Source organism: Equus asinus, chromosome 2 (genome assembly GCF_041296235.1).
Source record: "Equus asinus isolate D_3611 breed Donkey chromosome 2, EquAss-T2T_v2, whole genome shotgun sequence".
NCBI classification, from domain to species: domain Eukaryota; kingdom Metazoa; phylum Chordata; class Mammalia; order Perissodactyla; family Equidae; genus Equus; species Equus asinus.
Window position 1 is genome coordinate 100,519,606 of NC_091791.1, and position 19,603 is coordinate 100,539,208.

General features: G+C 45.2%; 1 long non-coding RNA gene across 1 annotated transcript; it reads right to left on the reverse strand.

The window, feature by feature from the left end:
• Positions 1-1,168: 1,168 nt before the first annotated feature.
• Positions 1,169-12,213, reverse strand: LOC123283416 (uncharacterized). The gene is made up of 3 exons (XR_011497232.1): positions 12,012-12,213; positions 8,614-8,745; positions 1,169-7,664 (listed from the first exon to the last, which is right to left on the reverse strand). It is a non-coding gene; the product is annotated as an uncharacterized lncRNA (long non-coding RNA).
• Between the last annotated feature and the right edge of the window lie 7,390 nt (positions 12,214-19,603).

Genomic DNA, 19,603 nt, shown 5'->3' on the forward strand with positions numbered 1-19,603 from the left:
ACAGATTTAAATTTTTTGCATGTTTCAACTCTATCACAGTGATCTGCTAAAATGATTTTTACAGTTTTGTGCTTGAAGTTATTTGGTTACAAGTTACTTAAATTATGATTGGTTCTGATTTTTCTTTTTTTTTTCTTAAAGATTGGCACCTGAGCTAACATCTGTTGCCAATCTTCTTGTTTTCTTTTTCTTCTACCCAAAGCCCTCCAGGACATAGGTGTAGATTCTAGTTGTCAGAGCCTCTGGTGGTGGCATTTGGGATGCTGCCTCAGCATGGCGTGATGAGCAGTGCCATGTCCGCGCCCAGGATCCGAACCGGCGAAACCCTGGGCTGCCAAAGGGAGCACGTGAACTTAACCACGCGGCCACTGGGCCGGCCCCAGGTTCTGATTTCTTAGTCATCGTCACTCAAATTCTTGTAGAATGGGAAAATCTAACCTATAAATGAATTTCAAATGTTATTAATTGTTTACAAAGACTGTTAACAAAGTCTAAATCATAGTATGCTTTGTGGACATTTAAGAAAGCATTCACTCATTTTGATTTTGCAGTTTTCCTTGCATATTTTGAGGCCAATCTTTTTTTCCTAGGTCTTATAGACGCTCTGTTAATAGGAAAGCCTCCTGGGCCGTAGCCTGTGTCTAGAGTCTCCCAGGGCTACAGCAGGCTCTCTGTGCCCTCCGTCAGGGCAAAAACAACAATAAAATAAAGCTGACGATTTGGAGCACCCACAGAGCCAGGCCCCGTCCGGAGCCTTTCACATCTGTGAGTTCACCAACCGGAAGAAGGCAATGGCCTGCCGAGGCCCTCCCCAAGCACGCGACGATAGTGAGGGTTTCTGGGAGCGGCCGGCTTCTGACTATGGACTTACAGTAAAGCCTCTCTCTGAGGCCTTAAACGACCTAGAACCTCTGGACTGGACTAAGGTATGTCAGTTGGCATTTGATACCATCAAAACGAAACTGGTAACAGTCCCAGCTTTAGGTCTCCAGACCTAGAAAAGCCTTTTCAACTTGACGTGCTGGAGCGGCTGGGTATAAGCCTACGAGCATTAACCCAACCGCTAGGGATCCTTCTGAGACCTGTGGCCTATTTCTCCAAACAATTAGAGCAAACGTTTGTTGACGAAAATAATCCATAACCAATCTGTAAATGAAAATTTGGGTGAGTTTATTCTGAGCTGAAATCAGAGGACCATGGCCCAGGGCCTTTCTTCCCAAAGGAAGAAAGGGCACTGAAGAAGTGGGGTGCACAGAGTGGTTATATACCCCCAAACAGGGTGTTTCACATATGATTGAAATGTCCCTTCCACAATAGTCACAAGATTGCCCTGTCGGCACAGCACTGGACGGACACAGCAGGTAGTGGGGTCTGCTATCTTGGTGGGTGTAGCAGGAGGCAAGTCTACTGTCTCAAGCTGGGTGGTCACAGGTGAGCGCAGCAATCAGTTTCTAACCTAAGGAAAGATGCTTAATCTTTAAGGAGATGCCAAGGTTGGGAGGGGGAGGGAAGTTGCACCTTTACCTCAAGGGCCTTTGTTCTTGCCATAGGGAATCTCTAAAGCGGATATACAATGCGTGCTCAACGGCCACGGTCAGGCCCTTTTGGAAAGACAAGGTCAGGCCGAATTAGGTTTACACCAAATGGCTTCCTCATATTCTCCAATATATCCTAGTGCTTGCCATTTTTATTTGTCATTTTCCCCTTTTGATCTCTAATCTTTCGATAGAAAGCATTGATGATCAAAACATTGTCCCTCGGTGCCAGGGTGGTTGCTGCCTGCCCTGGGTCCATCATGTCCCTCGGTGCTAGGCTTTTATCTCATTATTTGCCTAGTCATCCGCATTGGGGGGAAATAGTGGACAAGCATGGAAGTATATTTATTAACAGAGGAAGCATTTCATATGTTATGTAATTAATTTAGATTGTTGCACAAACATTGCATATGGGCTTTTCTATGACACCTTGCATTTACATTGTATATGATTATAGAACAAGTACAGTAACGATAATAACAGCATTTTTAAAGGATTAGTCTGAAATGAATTCTTAGTCATAGTCTCTATGAGAAAAGGAACTTTGTCCAGGGTTATAAGATAGATCAACCGTCTCAAGCCATTGAGCAATCATTACTCTAGTTTGTATGCTACTCTTACAGCACTGAGTAAAGAAAACAACAATTAGTTTGAATATTATGGCCAGTACAAGGATTCCAATAAATAATAGAAATAGGAATTCCAATCCGGATTGAAAAAGGGAACTGATACTGAAAAGGGAGCCAACCAAATAAATCAAAGTGGGTGCAGGATTCACATAAGGCATCCACTTGCTTCTTCATGTGCTTTAGCAGAGATGACACATTGGAAGATTCATTATGTATAAAAGCACAGCATCCAGTCTGAATGATTGTATATGTACCACCTTGGGATGCAGTAAGAATATCTAAAGCCATTCTGTTTTGAAGGACAGCCTTTTGCATTAAAGACATTTCGGTATTTAATAAGGCTATTCCTGCTTGACTATCATTAAGGGCTCCTTGAGTAAATTTAGTCAGAGATTCCATATGTAATAACGACATCTTTTAGCCCCAAAGAAGAAGCACATATAGCTGAAAATATAGCCATACCAGTGGAACACTGAACAAGCCCATCTGGCCTTAAAGAGAGGGAGATTGGCAAGAGATTTAACTCAGCCTGACTCCTTCCCTGCTTTTAAAGGAAACTCAGGGTGAAGTGTTTTAGCCATCCAGACAGTAGCCAAGGCCAAAGATTTGTTCCATATAACCATTGAGTTTCATTAGGAGTCACTCGATAAATTCCTGGCCTTCAAGACCAGCCTGTTCCAAATTAATCACTTTAAGTATGATAGCATTTCAAACAAATTATAAAATAGGTATACAGTTTAAGCATAACAAATGTTTAAATGAGGAGATAGAAGCTTGGGAATACAGGCCTGGTCCGGAGTCTTGGGACAGCTGTCTACAACAGATGTCGTCGTCTTCTCCTCCTGGTTTGGTCCTTTTCAACAGGGCTGCGAACAGTCTTATTTGCTGTCTCTTTCAATAAATAAATTCTTCAGGTTACAGTCCAAGATCCTTAAGTTCTGGGAGCTCTGTGAAAGAATCAGCTACAAATCTTTCATTTTACTTTAAGTACCTCAATAAGACCGTGACAACAATGTAATATATCCCTTAAGAAAAGCTGGTTCATATATTTCTTATGCATAGGCTGTTTTATTATTATTTCAAAATGAGACAACCGATGTTTACAAAAAGTATAGATCTAAGATTAAGGAGCACTAGCACAAGAGCTTTTGGCCGTGAGAGAGTAAATGCTTCTGAAAGCTTGCCAATTAAGTTCTAGTTGTGCCATTAGTTTTACCAATCCTGAGGATAGGGGATGGTAAGCGCAGTGCAATATTGGCCAAACATTACAAACAGATTTGAGTTCCCCAGTCACTATGTAACTCAGTAGGAATTCCCCAAACAGGAATTATTCTCTCTAATAGTAATTTACCTACTGTTAAAGCCGTTGCTCTTCTGCAAGGAAAGGCCTCAATCCAATGTGAAAACATGCAAATCATTATCAAGATGTATTTATATCCTTGAGATGGTGGCATTTGGACAAAGTCCAATTGCCATACCTCAAAGGGTCCCTTAGGAAGGGGAAAGTGGCCTTGTGACCCATGGAGTGGGTTTCTTATTGGGCCCAAACCACATCTGCGAGGGGGTGTCAAAAATTCCCCCTTTTGACTGCCATATCTGTTTCTCTTGTTCCGTGGCAATTTCTTGAGCCTGTAGAAGGAAATCTTTTACTGGGTTAGCAGAGTTAACAGAAAGTAGCAGGCTTTCTTGAGGCTAGACAGCATAACATCCTCACTTATGATTTAAGTAAGACTCATTTGTAAACCAAATTAAACAATAGAATGCAGTCGTGGTCTTTTCTCCCTTGTGATGTTGGAAGCAAGGTAACAAGGTTAATGGTTGGAGCAAATTATAAATTAGTTCCTGCGTCCAGGGGGCAGGCAGTCAAGAAGACTTCTAGATGTCAGAGTCAAAGCATCTTTTTGCTACTTGAAAGGTCTCTGATGATGTCATCGGGCATTCAGGTATCTTTTTGAGTGGCTTACAGCTTACACAGCAACAGACAGGAATCTCTCTTAAGTTTCTATCAAGTCGTTCAGCTTCAGTTTGCAAGGCTTCAGGAAAAAGAGCATGTTCAATTCTCAATGATTCCGAATGAAAATGAGGTAAAAGTTGAAAACAGTAGTTTGGAGGTTTGTAACCAGATATTTCAGTAGAAGAATTCAGGATCCAGTTCAGTTCACAGGTAGAAAAAGCCTCAAAGATAATTAACAGAACTAGGATCTAATATCCACAAATGCGTATTATAGTTTTTCACTGAAACATAATTCTTCTCTCTAAAATCACCCTCATTTTTACCAAAGATAGTCAAATTAAGACTAAGTGGTTTGCAATATAAGTTTAGTTTCAATAAACTTGGCCCAATTATTTACATAAGTGCAGCAAGAATAGCAATTGATCATATAGGCTCTTAAATCTGCTTTGCTGGAATTCTTTATGAGGAATCTCAGATTGAACCTTAAAAACTTCTCGAGGCCAGGAAAGCCACACCAAGGATTTGTGCCATCAGTCCTTGCCTACAATACCTTAGATTTGGGTGAATTTCTCTCCTTTCTTGAGATTTCCCAAAATATTTCAAGGTTCATTGCATCTGCCAGATAAGCAAGCTTCCTTACTTATCAGGTAAGATTGCTGGAATCTCTCTCTGTAAAGCAAGGTACCAGGCCCATATTTCCAAGTGGCTTTATTTCCAGAAAGTCAACCTTATTCCTCAAAGGCAGTATTGTCATATCTGAGTCTGTATCTTTCTCTCAAACATGACATTCCAGTCAAAGTTTTGGTAAGATAAGAAATGTGTCCTGTTATAAGGAGAACAGATTCTTATTGAACTTATGCGAATAACTATATTGCCACGAAATAACCATACTCACTCACAAAGAGTTTCCAAATTCTGGAGGGATCAGGTAGGGAGAAAAAGATAAATGTTTCAGTTTTGCTCATAAAAGTCTAATTTCACTAATTGCTGTAAGTCATAGTTAGCATAAGAGAAAAGATTTCCTTAAATCTGAGAAAACAAAACAACACATCAAAAACAATATTTCAAACAGAAGTCGTAAAAAAAATTATAATCATCCTCAGTTCATTCAGTCCTGCATAACCGGTTCTCGATCTTAATCTTCTGTTGGCAGTTTTATGAGGTCATCAGTTTCTCCATTAGATTTCTGTAATTTCTTACCCAGACTTCAGTTCTATGATCTGAAAGTTTATCAGAAAACTGTGTTCCAGAGTAAGCGTCAGAGTCCTTTCCATGAATCCCTCTGAAGATGAGACATATTTGCAAAAGCAGAAAGCATCAGAGTAAAACTGACTGTAAACAACAAAAAGACTTAAAAATGACAATTGACAGAGAAACTTGGTTATTTTTGTGATATACAACAACTTAAACTAATAATTAGAATTATGACTGATAACCAGGACAGATCAGAATTTTAGGAATGTTATATAATTTTCAAAACACTTATATCAATAACATTTACCCACATAATACCAACTAAGAAAGATTATCATCACTTATCTGACAATGCTTCCAATGTAATTTAACAGACCAATAAGCCTAATTAGTTTAGAATCTTCCACCTTATAGGAAGAGAGAGCAAATTTCTCTGTGAAGTCTCAGGGGCCCTCTGAAAATCCTTAGAGAAATTCTCTTCCTTCATTCAGGTCAAAGGAAAACCTTTATTTAGGACTTGAATTTTGTTTTTTGTTTTTTTTTTTTTGAGGGAGAAGCTTGTCAAAAATATCAAAAGGTTTTTAAAACACTTATTTAAACAATGCTCACTGTGAAACAATGCTTAGGTATCAACAGCAAAAAAAAAAAAACCTTAATAGAGAGACCTCTGTCTTTTGCACCTAGGAAACATAAACATAGATACAACAAAACATAGATCTTTTGTAAACTTACTCAGAAGGAAAAACCTTTTATAATCTCGTTATCAAGAGCAGACTAAGAGTTTAAGAAAATTATCCTTTTAAGAGAGAGAGCAAAATTCTAACTTTTGTACCAGTTTACTTTTTTCATATTAAAACCCATTTACTTAATTAGATTCGTTTTAATCTTAACCAACTTGACCAGGTATAAAACTCTTTTCTGAATTTCTTTCACACAAACCTTCTACAACTTTCTTTTTGCCTTCAGAATTTGTCCCTGCTTTCTTTCTTCCCTTCTAGTACATTAAGACAAATTTATCTTTCTTAACCAACCAAACAAAAATATTTCCATTCTTTATACCTTCTTTACTGAAAACTTACATTTTAACTTTCCTTGAATGTAGAGCTGTTTTCCTTATTAATTTCCAATAGCTTTAATTATATATGTTAATTAGAACTTTTAACCATTAACAGACAAAAGGTAAGCAATTATGAATTGTCTTTTATATCAGCATTCTAAACACTTCATAATTTCTAGGAACACGTCATTTTACAATAAAAGACCCAAAGACTTTTAGCATCTCTGCAATAAAACCAAAAGCAGATAAACTTAGATGTTTAGCAACGTTTGTTCTATCCAATCCAAAAATTACCCAGATACTCAGATTTTTATCACTTAACTTAGCAGGACTCAAGATTGCTACCAAAAAGAATTTGGAAGCTGTTTTTTCCTCCCCCCCCCCCCTTTTTTGCCTTAGTCTTGGGGATTAGTGATGGGCTAGGTAGTAGTTCCTGGAGAGGGGAGATGGTAATCCTTTTTGAGATAAAGGAACTGGGTGAAATCTGAACTGCCTCTAGAGCAGTATTTCCAGTCTTGCAAGGATTTTCTAAGGACAGTTTCTCTTGATTTCCCAGAAACTGGATTGTAACTTGAATGACGTTCTAAGTTGATCTACCTGTCCAACTGCATCATAAAGGCACAGAGAAACCCCTCAAGTTTTCGATTTTACAGAAGGTCCAGGTTCTGGTCAGGTCCAGCCTGAACTTAACCTCGACTTGGTGACAACAGAAGAGATGATGAGCAAAACAGGCAAAGAAAAGAAGCGATCAGACCTCGCCCTCATGGCCTCTTCCAGAGGGTTATCAAGATAAGAGTCACACAACAGTTCCTATGCCGGGCACACAACCCCAGCAGGACAGTTCACAGAATAAATCACAGGTCTCCTACCCTTATAACTGACTCAGTAGGTGACTAAAATACTCAGTGAGTCAACTGTCAAGAGAGGGCACCCCACTTAGGGTTGCTGGAGTGATCAGGCCCAGAAACCCAAAGTTGGGGCTCCCAGGGGTGGAGCCTTTGACTCTTTAAAGATTTCTTTGTTTCCCGGTTGCAAAGCTCAACAGGAGACGAAAATGGCCATTGTAACTCTAAGAGAGATGAAGACATGTGGGTTAGTTCTATTCAGAAAAACCTTTTGTAAGCACTTACTTTAAGTCAATGGAATAGAGCTCTTCAGAGAAGAAGAAGATGAGCTCTGAGATTCCAAAGGCAGCTGCAGAGGAGATGGAAGGGATAAGCGGGCTGGGAGGGTTTCTGACTTCTTACCCTTTTTTTTAATTCGGATACAGTCTCTGCCAATTTACGGTTAGTCTCCTGTAAAGAATTCACTTCATCATTATTACGTTTTGAAGCATCTAAATGCCAATCATAATAAGCTTCCCATTCTTTTGCTTTAGTTTTAGAGCTGGCTCTTTCTACTTGTGCACGCAAATACAGTATCTTTGAGATATCGAACGTTCCCCACTTTGGCCACTTAAGTCATTCTTAGTTAGTCCTTCCCATTTTGTTAGATACTTGCAAGCATTGTTTCCTTACAGGAAACCAGCTGGAGTCCCATTGGGAGGTTGTCCATCCGGGAGCTGGCCGGCTTTAAAAGCGCGGTTTTCCCATTTTCTTTTTGCTTGTCTGTTTTTCTTTTAAATATAGTCTGAACAACTTCTAAGGACAGTGTAGTGGGTCAGAAGTGTGCTGCTTGTGAGTGTTACTCCCTATAGAAAGGTCGTAAACACTCTCTTACATGCCTCGGTTTTTCCCTCCGGCCGCCTAATACTGCCATGGGAGCTCAGAGCGGGGGGTGACCAGCCCTTATGTGCGCGTCCCCGGACGAGCCTGTAATTAATTACCGTGAATGAGAGCGGAGTTCCCTATGGGACAGCTGCACGTCGCGAGGATTGATCCTCTGACACTCCCGCTGAGGTCCTTAGTCACCTAAGGGCACCTTTTGGTAAAGGCCAGGAGGAGCAAGTGTCCCTTTTCTCTGGAGCTGAACACGTTCAGTCTCTCATTTCTCTATCAAGCAGTTGGTTCAGACCTTATAAACACAATTCTTTCCAATTTAAAGCCAAATTAAAAGGACAACCAACCCAGCTCACTCCAAGCTCCTCTAAGCTCCTGCGGCTTAGGAATTCTCTCTAGGTTTTTCTCCACCTAGGAAATGTACCGGTACCCCTCAAAACCTCTAGTCTTAAGACCTTACCCAGCTCATATAAACTCTTGGACCATCGACTTAAAATAAGGAGGTCTGGGTTTCAGGAGAACTCACTGAGGTCACCTGAAGAATGCAGTGATCCAGGGGGCTCAGTGGACCCTTATTGGTACCGAATGCCGGTTCAGTGTAGATTCCAGGTGGCCTCCGGTGGGTTTCTCTGAAATCCTGCCACGACTACACCAAGAACTGTTGACGAAAATAATCCATAACCAATCTATAAATGAAAATTTGGGTGAGTTTATTCTGAGCTTACATCTGAGAATTATAACACGGGAGAGTCTTTCCACAAAGGAACAGAGCACTCCAAAGAAGTGGGGGTACACAGTGTGGTTATATACCCCCAAACAGGGTGTTTCACATATGATTGAAATGTCCCTCCCACAATAGTCACAAGATTGCCCTGTCGGCACAGCACTGGACGGACACAGCGGGTAGTGGGTCTGCTATCTTGGTGGGCGTAGCAGGAGGCAAGTCTAGTGTCTCGAGCTGGGCGGTCACAGGTGAGCGCAGCAATCAGTTTCTAGCCTAAGGAAAGATGCTTAATCTTTAAGGAGATGCCAAGGTTGGGAGGGGGAGGGAAGTTGCACCTTTATCTCAAGGGCCTTTTGCTCTTGCCATAGGGAATCTCTAAAGCAGATATACAATGCGTGCTCAATGGCCTCGGTCAGGCCCTTTTGGAAAGACAAGGTCAGGCCGAATTAGGTTTACACCAAATGGCTTCCTCATATATACCAATATATCCTATTACTTGCCATTTTTATTTGTCACCCACAAGACACACCCCTCCTTGCCAGCAGTGCTTTAGTTTGCACATAGCCTGGATAAGTACACACCTGCTTGTGAGAAACGTGCGTGCTCTGCTATCTTCGTAGCCTCAGCTTATACACAGACCTCCCTATTCTGATAAGGTAATAACCACGTTCTCTAAGTTCTCTCAGGGATGTAACGACCTCCGGGAACAAGCCCTCTGCTGGTGTCCATCACTGGTGACAAGAGGAGGGGATGATCTGGAGTCTCAAAGACGACAACACCAGATGGTCAACATCCCGAGAGGCCGCCTCGGCCCATTTGCTCTATGTAACTCCTTCAACATTATTTAGTTTTAAGATGGTTCTTTGGGACACTAGTCCGCCATCTTCCCCCTTGCTAGCAAGCTGTAATCAAAAGACCCCTTCTCTCCTACCACCTTGCCTCTGGACTGTTGTCTTCTCTTTGCGAGGAATAGAGGACCCCACTTTGGCGGTTACAGGAAGGGGTGAAGCTGGGATCTGAACCCAGGCAGTCCGAACCCTTCCTGGCGCTGCCTTCCATTTTCTGAGCCCCACGCGTATATCCGTGTATGTGTATTTTCTCAGGATCCTCAGGGAACCAGGCACTGTGGTCCCTGGCCTCCAGGAAGGGAGACTGCCTCAGAGAGGCTCAGGGCCTTCCCCCGGGTCACACAGTAGAAAGTGGGATTTGTGAGATTCAAGACACTGCCTGTGCTTTCAAGGACGCTACCCTGCTGCCCCCTCCCAGACTTGCCTCTTTGCAGCCAGGTTGAGTCCCCTCCAGCCCAGTCCTCCTCCCCACCCTGCCCGTTGTGGGGGAGGGACCTGCAGGTGTTGGGAGCAGGGTGAAGAGGGGCACCAGAGGCCAGACCACCTGACTCCCCCTCATTGTGCTTCCCTGCCTGGGTCCCTGCAGAGTCCCTGCCGTGGGGAGGGGGCTGTTGATTTGCAAGTCCTTGCCCCGTATCCCCTCCTCCCTTCCCCACCCCTCTCTCCACCCCTCTGGTGGGTAGGCGTTTGGGAACAGGACTAGCTGCTTTCCCCTGTGCAGGTCTCAGCTGGCTGCCTCCCCTCCCCCACAGACCTCCCTTATCTTGGGCCATTGGAGTCTCTCCTGCCATGCCCCCCACTCCAAGGTCATCTCCAGAGGATTCCAGCACTTGCCCACTACATGGGCCCCTTCTGCCTTGCCTGGAAATGGGGGAGGGTTTTAAAGAGCCAGGTCCTTGCCTGGAGCCCTCCACTTTCCACCCCAGGGAACAGAGTCAGAGCGAGCCGGGGAGGGGAAAGGAACCAGAAGACTAGGGTTTTCTCCCGGGCTCTGTGCCCCATTCACTGTAGAATCCTGGACTAGTCATGTCCTCTTTCTGGGTCTCAGTTTCCTCAACTTGAAAGAGTGTGGCTGGCCCTTCTCAGCTAGGAGTGTGTGACTAAATCTACACCCCGCACTGCAGTGTTGGGTTTGTGACATATACATAGATATAATTTTTTTCTCTAATTAGACACACTGGCAACTGTCCCCTGCCAGGAAGGTGTCCCACTGACTGTTCAGCCAAGAGGGGAAGAGAAGACCAGGAAGAGACCAATAGTTCCAGGAGAGAGGAGGAGAGTGGAGGCGGAAGCAGGAAGCGGGGAAGGAATCCCAGCCTTCAATTTCGGCAGTACAGCAGAATCATAGATGGCACTTTTGAAAATGGGATACCTGAGTCTCACCCCAGGCCAATTATATCAGAAGTTCTGGGGGTGGACCTGGGCGTTGTTTTTTAGAAACTCCTCAGATGAGTCTGAGCTACAGTGAAGGTCAAGAACCACGGCCGGAGGGCAATGGTTCTGATGAGGATTTTAAGCTGGTTAATTTTAAAACTTCAGATGAGAAACAGGCTCCGAGGAGTGGAATTTGCTTGCCCTTTGATCAGAGACAGTTGCATTCGTGAAGGAAATCTCCATGCCTCCCTCTCTGCCCCAGGAGGAAGGGGGAATGGCCTTATCTCTGGAAACTCTTAATGGGGAAGGCAAGGACTTAAGTTGTTTACTGTCTGGCAACCTCATGTAACTGACCCCCCCACCCCCCAAATCCTCTTTTGTCTTTAGCTGAGGATAATATTTAACGGTGACTTCTGCCATTTACTCAATCCGGTTTGATTCTTATCTAAAAGTTGTGGGACTGCCCAATGGCCTGGTACCATTTTAACTTTTTTTTGTCTTGTAAAGAGATAACTCACGTACCTATGCCTTAAATTTAGCCTTACTCTCCACCCATGTGGGCAGCAGAAGCTGCAGCAGCAACATACCAGCAGCAGCTCTGCCTGCTCATGGGTCCCGTCCCCATGCCAGCGGCGGCAGCAGCAGCTCCCCATGCCAGCAGCATCTCTGACTGCCCGTGGGCCCTGTCCCCACGCAGCAGCCTGACTGCCCATGGGTCCTGTCCCCATGCTATTCTATTCTCTAAATAAAAGAGCACTACTGCCAGATCTTAAGAGTCTAAGAAATCTTTCTTTCAACTCCTCGGCTCACCGACCCCGCATCAGTTCTGGGGGTTCAGCACTCGTTAAACAGAGGGCCAGGCTCCACCTGCAGTTTCTGACTCACTGGGGCTGAGACAGGGCCTGTGTTCGTTTCCTATTGCCACTTTAACACATCACCACAAACTTAATAGCTTAAACGATAAATCTATTATCTTACAGTTCGGGAGGTCAGAAGTTCAAAATGAGTCTCTCTGGGCTGAAATCAAGGCGCTGGCAGGGCTGGGTCCCTCCGGAGGCTCTAGAAGAGAACCTGTTCCCTTACCTGACCCAGCTTCTAGAAGCTGTCTTTGTTCCTTAGCTTGTGGCCCCTTCCTTCATCTTCAAAACCAATAACTGCCTCACTCCAACTTCCGCTTCCATCTTCCCATCTCCTTTTCTGACCCTGCCTAGCCTACCTCCTTCTTTCATCTATGAGGAATCATGTGATTATGTTGGGTCCACCCAGATAATCCAGGATAATCTCCCCCATCAAGAGCCTTAATCTAATCACACCGCAAAGTCTCTTTTGCTATGTAAGGTAACATAGTCACAGGTTCTGGTGGATTAGAATGTGGACATATTTGGGGGGGCCATTATTCTGCATCACACCGGGCCTGAGAATTTGCATTTCTAACAAGCGTCCGGGTGCTGTTGCTAATGCTGGTCTGGGGACCACACTTTGAGAACCACTGTTTTAGAGTTTATGGAGGATGAGATGAGAAACAGTCGAAGCTGCCCCGAGAAGCGGGTCTCCAGGAGTAGAAATGGGGAAGGACGATCTGGGCTGATGTTGGCAGAGATTATTTCTCCTTTGCCGTCCTGCCCCCGGCACAGGAAACCCTCCAGGAAATGCACGAACAGACATTCAAAGTAAGATTGGTATTTCCTTTGGAAGTGACACATGGGGAGAGGCACCTTAAGGTAGAAGAAAGCACACCCAGCCAATTTAATTCACAGGCGGGATGAAGGATTATGAAATCTCTTTTTCAAATGCCTAGGATGCCTTGGATGGGCCTCACATGAAGACGGAGGCCAATATTAGGTGGTATTTCAAAGGCATCTCTCTGTACAGACGGCACTCGGAAGCCCCATCTCCTGCCTTTTGGAACCCGCCCCCTGGAGTGTGTCCCTGTTCCCTCTCCCGATTCTAGGACGTTCTAACCTTGTCCTTACTGACTCCCTTTTCCTTCCCTTCTCTTTACTTCCCTCCTGTCAGGTCTTGTTCAACCCCCAGAGAACCCTCTCTTCTAGAGCACTTCATTGATTCCCCTTCCACGTTTTTACTGGCCATTTCCCTCAACCATCCAACATTTTCTGCAAACTGCTTACTGCAAATAGTGCTCCTTTAATTATTGTTTGTTTTTCACTTATTTGTATTTCAAATACAAATTTGGTTTCAGAAAAGTCTAAATCATTTTCAGATTATCAAAGAACCCAAGTTCTATGTGGTGTTTGAGTTTGAAAATCCTAGAGCCACTATTTTCTTTAACTTGCACAGTCAGTAAAGAGAGGAAATCCCCCCAGGGGTCTGAGATTTTTCTAACAGAAGAACCTATAGTTCGTTTATAACCTATGTGAGCACATTCCAGCTCTTTCAACAAACATTTTGTATATTAAATGAATCATGCATTGTTTCAAGGGCATCCCCAGTATGGAGACTGTATTTTCCACGAAATAAGCATCTCAGGAGGAAGTCTGTATTCATTCGTCACTTGCTTCTTCTTGGCAGAATCTAAATGAGGAAGAGTCTTAAAATTTAAACGGGAGCCTTCTCCCTCCTCTCTAGGGTCTTGATTCCTTATGCTCTTGAGATCTCTAGAATTTAATATTCTTCCATCCGCCTTCCCTTTTATTACTGAAATTCGAAGTAATTGATATTATGGTACTCTTCCCCATACTTTCTTTTCATTTTAACCAAACCTAAATCAAAGTGATTTTTTTAGGTTTATAATGCTTATTTCCATATAGGAATATATAAATACAGCAAGATTACATAAGTCAAAAGTAAGTAAGAATGTGATAGGGAAAAACAAGGATAAGAACATAAAATTAAACCAGGAATGAGGCTCCTTTTAAAAACCACAGAGACATTATGGAGTTCTACTTTTTTTTTATTTTTGCAGGGGAAGATTCATCTTAACCCAACATCTGTTGCCAATCTTCCTCCTTTTTCCCCCTCAAAGTGTCAGTACATAGTTGTATATAGTTGTAAATTCTTGTTCTTCCATGTGAGCTGCCACCACAGCATGGCTACCGACAGACGACTGGTGTGGTTCTGCCCCCGGGAACCAAACCCAGGGTGATGAAGCGGAGTGTGCTGAACTTTAACCACTGGGCCATCTGGATGGCTCTGGAGTTCTACGTTTTTGCAAGTGGGTACATGTAGAGTTTCCTGGCAGCCAAGACAAAAAGGGAAAACTAGTCAGTTATATAGTTGGTAGTGTCTGTATGGTAAAAAATAAATTCACTGCTCAGGAGAGGTACGGCTAAAAGGCTAGAGAGACCCTGTGCAAAGCAGGGAGCCACCCCCTCAATAACAGCTTTACAATAGACTCAGTGACAAGTTTTCCTTTTGGTGAAGCACAGCAGAGTAAAGATGATTCTATAGGGTGGTTGAGTCAGCCCAGGTATTCACTCCCCTGACAGTCTGGCTTAACCTTAGTTTTAGAGTATCTGGATCATCTGGTTGACCTTCAGAGGGTTGTATTACAGAAGAAAGAAGATCAGTTAGAGTTCTGACAACTGCAAACAATAGCAACTCTGACTGCATGTGCTAAATGACGTTTCTGGGCTGCTGTGACTGAGAGGCTCGGTGACAGTCTTAGCATCAGACAAGGCTTTACACAAGGGCTTGACTGCTCTGACTGGGGCCTGGTGTCTTTCTCTATGTTTCTCTGGACCAGTTCCTGGGTGTTGCCTCCATGCTCAGACAGATCCAACAGCTCTCAGGACTGACAGTGCTACACCCTGTGATGTTGATACCAATAGTCATAATGTTGAAAATTTCTGTGCTCACTGGTAAATGGCCAGCATCCCAAGCCATCCGGGTATTCCCTCTTGTGATGGTCAATTTTACGTTCAACTTGACTGGGCCAACGATGCCCAGGTTAATCATATACGGTGTGTCTGTGAGAGTGTTTCTGGATGAGATTAACGTTCACATGGTGGACTCGGTAAAGTGGATCCCCTCCCCAGTGAGGGTGGGCATCGTCCAATCTATTGAATGCCTGAATAGAACAACAAGGCAGAAGAAGGAGAAATCCACCCTTTTGCTGCTTGAGCTGGGGCACCGGTCTTCTCCTGCCCTTGGACTTGGATCGACACCATTGGCTCCCTGGTTCCCAGGCCTTTGGACTCAGACTAGAATTGCACCACCGGCCACCCTGGGTCTCCAGCTTGCCAATGGCAGATCATGGGACTTCTCAGCCTCCACAATCATGTGAGCCAATGCCTCATAATAAATCTCTTCCTACATTTATGTCCTATTGGATCTGTCACACTTAACCAATCACTGTGGACTAGAAAGCACTGATTGGCCTAAACTAGGTTATGTCTTTCATCCTTGACCCCACTGGACCCAGGATGAACACCTGTCTCGGAACAAGGTGGCAGAGCAGAAACGCATAGGCTTTGGAATCAGACAGATCCGCATTAGCTCATTCATTCATGAATCAAAGCAGTGGGTGTAAGGTGCTAAACTAAACAGACCTCGTCCCAGCCCTAATGGAGACATCAAATGAGGGTACCAGTTATCTACTGCTGTGTAACAAACCACCCCCAAACTCAGTGACTTAAAACAAGTGTTTCATTTGCTCACCATCCTGTGGGTTAGCAGTTTCGGCTGGGCTCAGCTGAGCCATTCTTCTGGACTCACTCCCGTGGCTGCAGTCAGCTCGCAGTGCAGCTGGGGCATGTCGATCTAGGGTGGCCTTACTCCCAGGTCTGGCACTTGGTGTTGTCTTGGCCAGGGGCCTCCAGCAGGCTAGGTCAGGCCTCTTCACTTGGCAGCCGTGTTCCAAGAGGGCAAGCCCAATGCACATGTGCTTTTCAAGCCTGTGATTGTGTCGTCTTGCTAATGTACCATTGGCCCAAGCAAATTTACGTGGCCGGGCCCAGGGTCATTACGGGAAGAGACTCCCAAGAGTGTGGGTATGGAGAGACAGGATCAGTTGGGGACAGACTGTAACAGTCTCCCACAATCAGTAATAAACACATAAACCAGTGACAAGTTGTTATTACTGCTCTGAAGGAAGTGAGCAGGGTGCTCTGAGAGAGTTATAGGAGGGACCTCATTTAGGGGCTAGTCGGGGAAGGCCTCTATGAGGAAGGCCATTCACATTGAGATCTAGAGCAGGAGGAGCCACGCAAATGCAGGGAAGGGACTGGAAGGGAGACATCTATGGCTTCACTACTCCAAGTGGTCCCTGGACCAGCAGCATTGGCACCACCTGGGACTTGTTAGAAATGCAGCAACTCAGGCTCCCCTCCAGGCCTACTGAATCAGAACCTGCATTTTAACAGGATCCCCAGGGCATTCCTGTGCACCAAAAAGTTTGAGAAGCTCGGGACAATCCGGGAAAAGGCAGAGGTGTGAGGAAGGTGGAAGGAAACAGCACAGCTTGTGCGAGCCACTCAAGTGTGCTCCTCACATCCTATAAGTTTCTGCTGTGACCTGGCTACCAGGCCAAGAGAGTCCCTTCCCCCAGTGCCCTGAGGACCCGCAGGAGGGCCATGATCACAACTCGCATGAGGACAGTGAGGTTCAGTGGGTATCACCCAGAGGGAAGAACCTGAAACCGGAGCTCTGCTGGGCTTGGCAGAGAACTCGCCCTCTCGTAGGTGGGGACAATACAAATGGGACCTCTGTTTATGCCTACACAGCTCCAGGTGGGGAGGCAGGTCAGTTACCGAGCAGCCGGTTCTGGGCACCCTGAAAGTCTCTGGGAAGGCCAGACCCTTAAGGCTGCTTGGTCATCCGGCCCCTCACCAGGTGTGGAGACTAATGATGGTCCCTTCATCCATAAGGCTACAAAGGCGCTTTCCTGGTGGGCAGGTGGGTGGCATTCAGTTGTCACACTAGGGTGATCATAGGTCCCATTTGCCCAGGGCAGTCCTGTTTTTACCTGCTGTCCCAGTGTAATTATTAATAACATCCCCTCTCACTCTGGTTTGGATGATAAATTAAAGGGTCACCCTGCTTGTAGCCTAAGTTTGATCCCCAGAACCAAAGGAAGGTGACTCTGAAAGAGCACTGGTCCAGGAGTCAGGAATGTGAGCTCTTGTCTCGCCCTGCTGCTGACAAGCTCGGGGACCTTGGGCAAGTCCTCTCTGGCTGCAGTTCCTCATCTCTGAATTGACGGGCCCCTTCTAGATGGGGAGTTAATGAACAGGAGACCTGGGTCCCTGGGTCTCTGCCCCATCCACAGGTGGATGAGGAATTGCCCCTTCTCTAGCATCTTTGACTCCATGTCGTCTGGGGACCCCACATTCTGCTAGTTCTTCTTCCAGGACCTGCTCTCCATGCCCACAGCTCGCAGGGGCCCTAGACCGATGTCCCCGCCCAGGGCTCTGTGCCAGCAGGGCCTCACTGTCTGTCAGCCACCCTCTCCTCCCCTGCACCCACCCAGCGGCACTCTACTTTCGCCTGCACTTCCTCATTGGGTGATGTTTGGGACAAATAACTTCATCACCCGCAGCTGTGTCTCCACCTATCAAAGTGGGATAAGGCTGTCAGTCTTGTAGGATTAGGGATAATGTTCCTAAAGTGCCCAGTTGAAAGTAGGAGCTTACCAAGGTATTACTAAGCCTCATAGCTCCCATCTTAATGCTAATGAATCATATCTCGCCACTTTAACATTAACCACCCGCTGGAGGGCTCAGCCTGGGTCTTAAGAGAGTTGTTTGAGAACTAAAGGAGGTGATTTCCAACTGTGAAAGCACCGGCAGGTAACTGTTGCACTCAGTAACCGGAAGGTCCTGTGAAAGCAGTCCCTCCTCAGCCCCGCCTCACCGACTGCACGTTCCACCTGTCATTTGACTAATGCATGGGCGGAAGCAGTATGGACACTAATCCCTTTAAAATGGACACATAGCTTCAGCAATCTTTATTCTTGCAACATCATGTTGTTGAGTTAAACCTTCTCTGACCCGCTCCTTTAGTCTTGCTTCCTGGCATTTTGTTCAGAAGAAAGAGCACCAGCTCTACAGTCCCACACTTAACCAGCTGCAGCCTTGTCCCCTCTGACCCCCGATTTCCTCTTTTCAACATGGGAATAATTGTGGTATTTGAAAAGGATCTGTCCTGTGGCGGGACTCAGTAAATGTAGGTTTCATTGCCTTTGATCCTGTTGTCTTCCTTCTTGCTGTGAATATACAGTTTTCTGTCGGGCTAGGTAAGCAAGCAACCAGAGTTTCTAGTTTCTACTGATTGCTATGTAACAAATAATCCTCAAACTTAGCCGCTTAAAAAAGTCATTTTTTCACTCATGATTTTGTGGGTCAGAAATTTGGGAAGGCTCACCTGGACAATTCTTATTGGGGTCTCCCAGGCAGTGGGTGGATGGGGCTGCCATCATCTGAAGGCTCGACTGGGCTGGATGTCCAAGAGGACCCAGTCACTCGGTGGCAGTTGATTATGGCTGTCAGCTGGGAGCTCCATCTGAGACTGTCAACAAGGCTGCCCACATGTCTCTGCCCAGCATCTTGTCCAGCACTGGGGGCTGACTTCCCCTTCAGAGCAAGCATCTCAAGGGGACCAGGCCAAAACTGTATGGCTTCTTATGACTTGATTTCAGAAGTCACGTAGCATCACTTCTGCCGTACCCTATTTGTGGAAGCCTGCCCAGATTCGAGAGGAAGGGACATAGACCCCACATCTCCATGGAAAGTGTGCCAAGGTCATACTGTTGTTCAGTGTGTGGGATGGGAGAAACTGTTGAGGCCGTCTTGGGGAAATACAATCTGTCACAATCCCCCAAATTCACCTGTAAATTGGGGCTTTTGGCAGCCTCGATTCTTGCTCAGAAATCACAGAAGCTGACTTTGGTTAGCTAAACAAAAAGTTTTTGGAAGGCCTGTAGGGCTCACAGAATTGACAGAGGCTGGAAGGCCAGGATTGGCAAATGGGCCAGAACCGAGGAGGTCTGGAGGCCTGGGCAGCAGGTACCCCCACAAAGGAGGAGCATAAGGACTATCCAGTCCGAATAGCCTAGCCCCCCACTGCTAGGAAAAATACGGCCTTTAGGCACCCAGCTTTTTCACAGCACTCTGAAGAGCAAAGCCCAGGAAAAGCGAGTTGACGGGTTGCGTCACATGCTTGTCTCCTGACTGGGCAGTGTAGACAGCTGGAGGACCCACTGGTAGCTCGTGCTTTCCTAGTGGGGAGTTGGGACATCCTGCACAGAGATCCTACACAGTGGGCGATTCTCCAAAGGAGAGATAAGGTGCTATGGGGCAAGGAGTAGATGCTGGACACCCCAAGCCACAAGTGTCCACCAGAGAGTCCACAGAACCAGACACCGCTCTGCAGGACTGGTGCCCCCAGGACCGAGAAGGAGCAACAGAGAGCTGAAGATGCTCAGAGGGAGCAGAATACTGTCTTAAGGACTTAAAGGACTGTCACTTATTGGAGGAATTTGTTCAACGTGATTATAGGACAGATTTTTGGTTCAATATCAGGAAGAACTTTCTTTTTTTAAAAAGAAATTTTATTCTATTTTTAATGTTTTGAATAGACAATAAATTCATTGAGAAAGTATTAAAAAGAACACA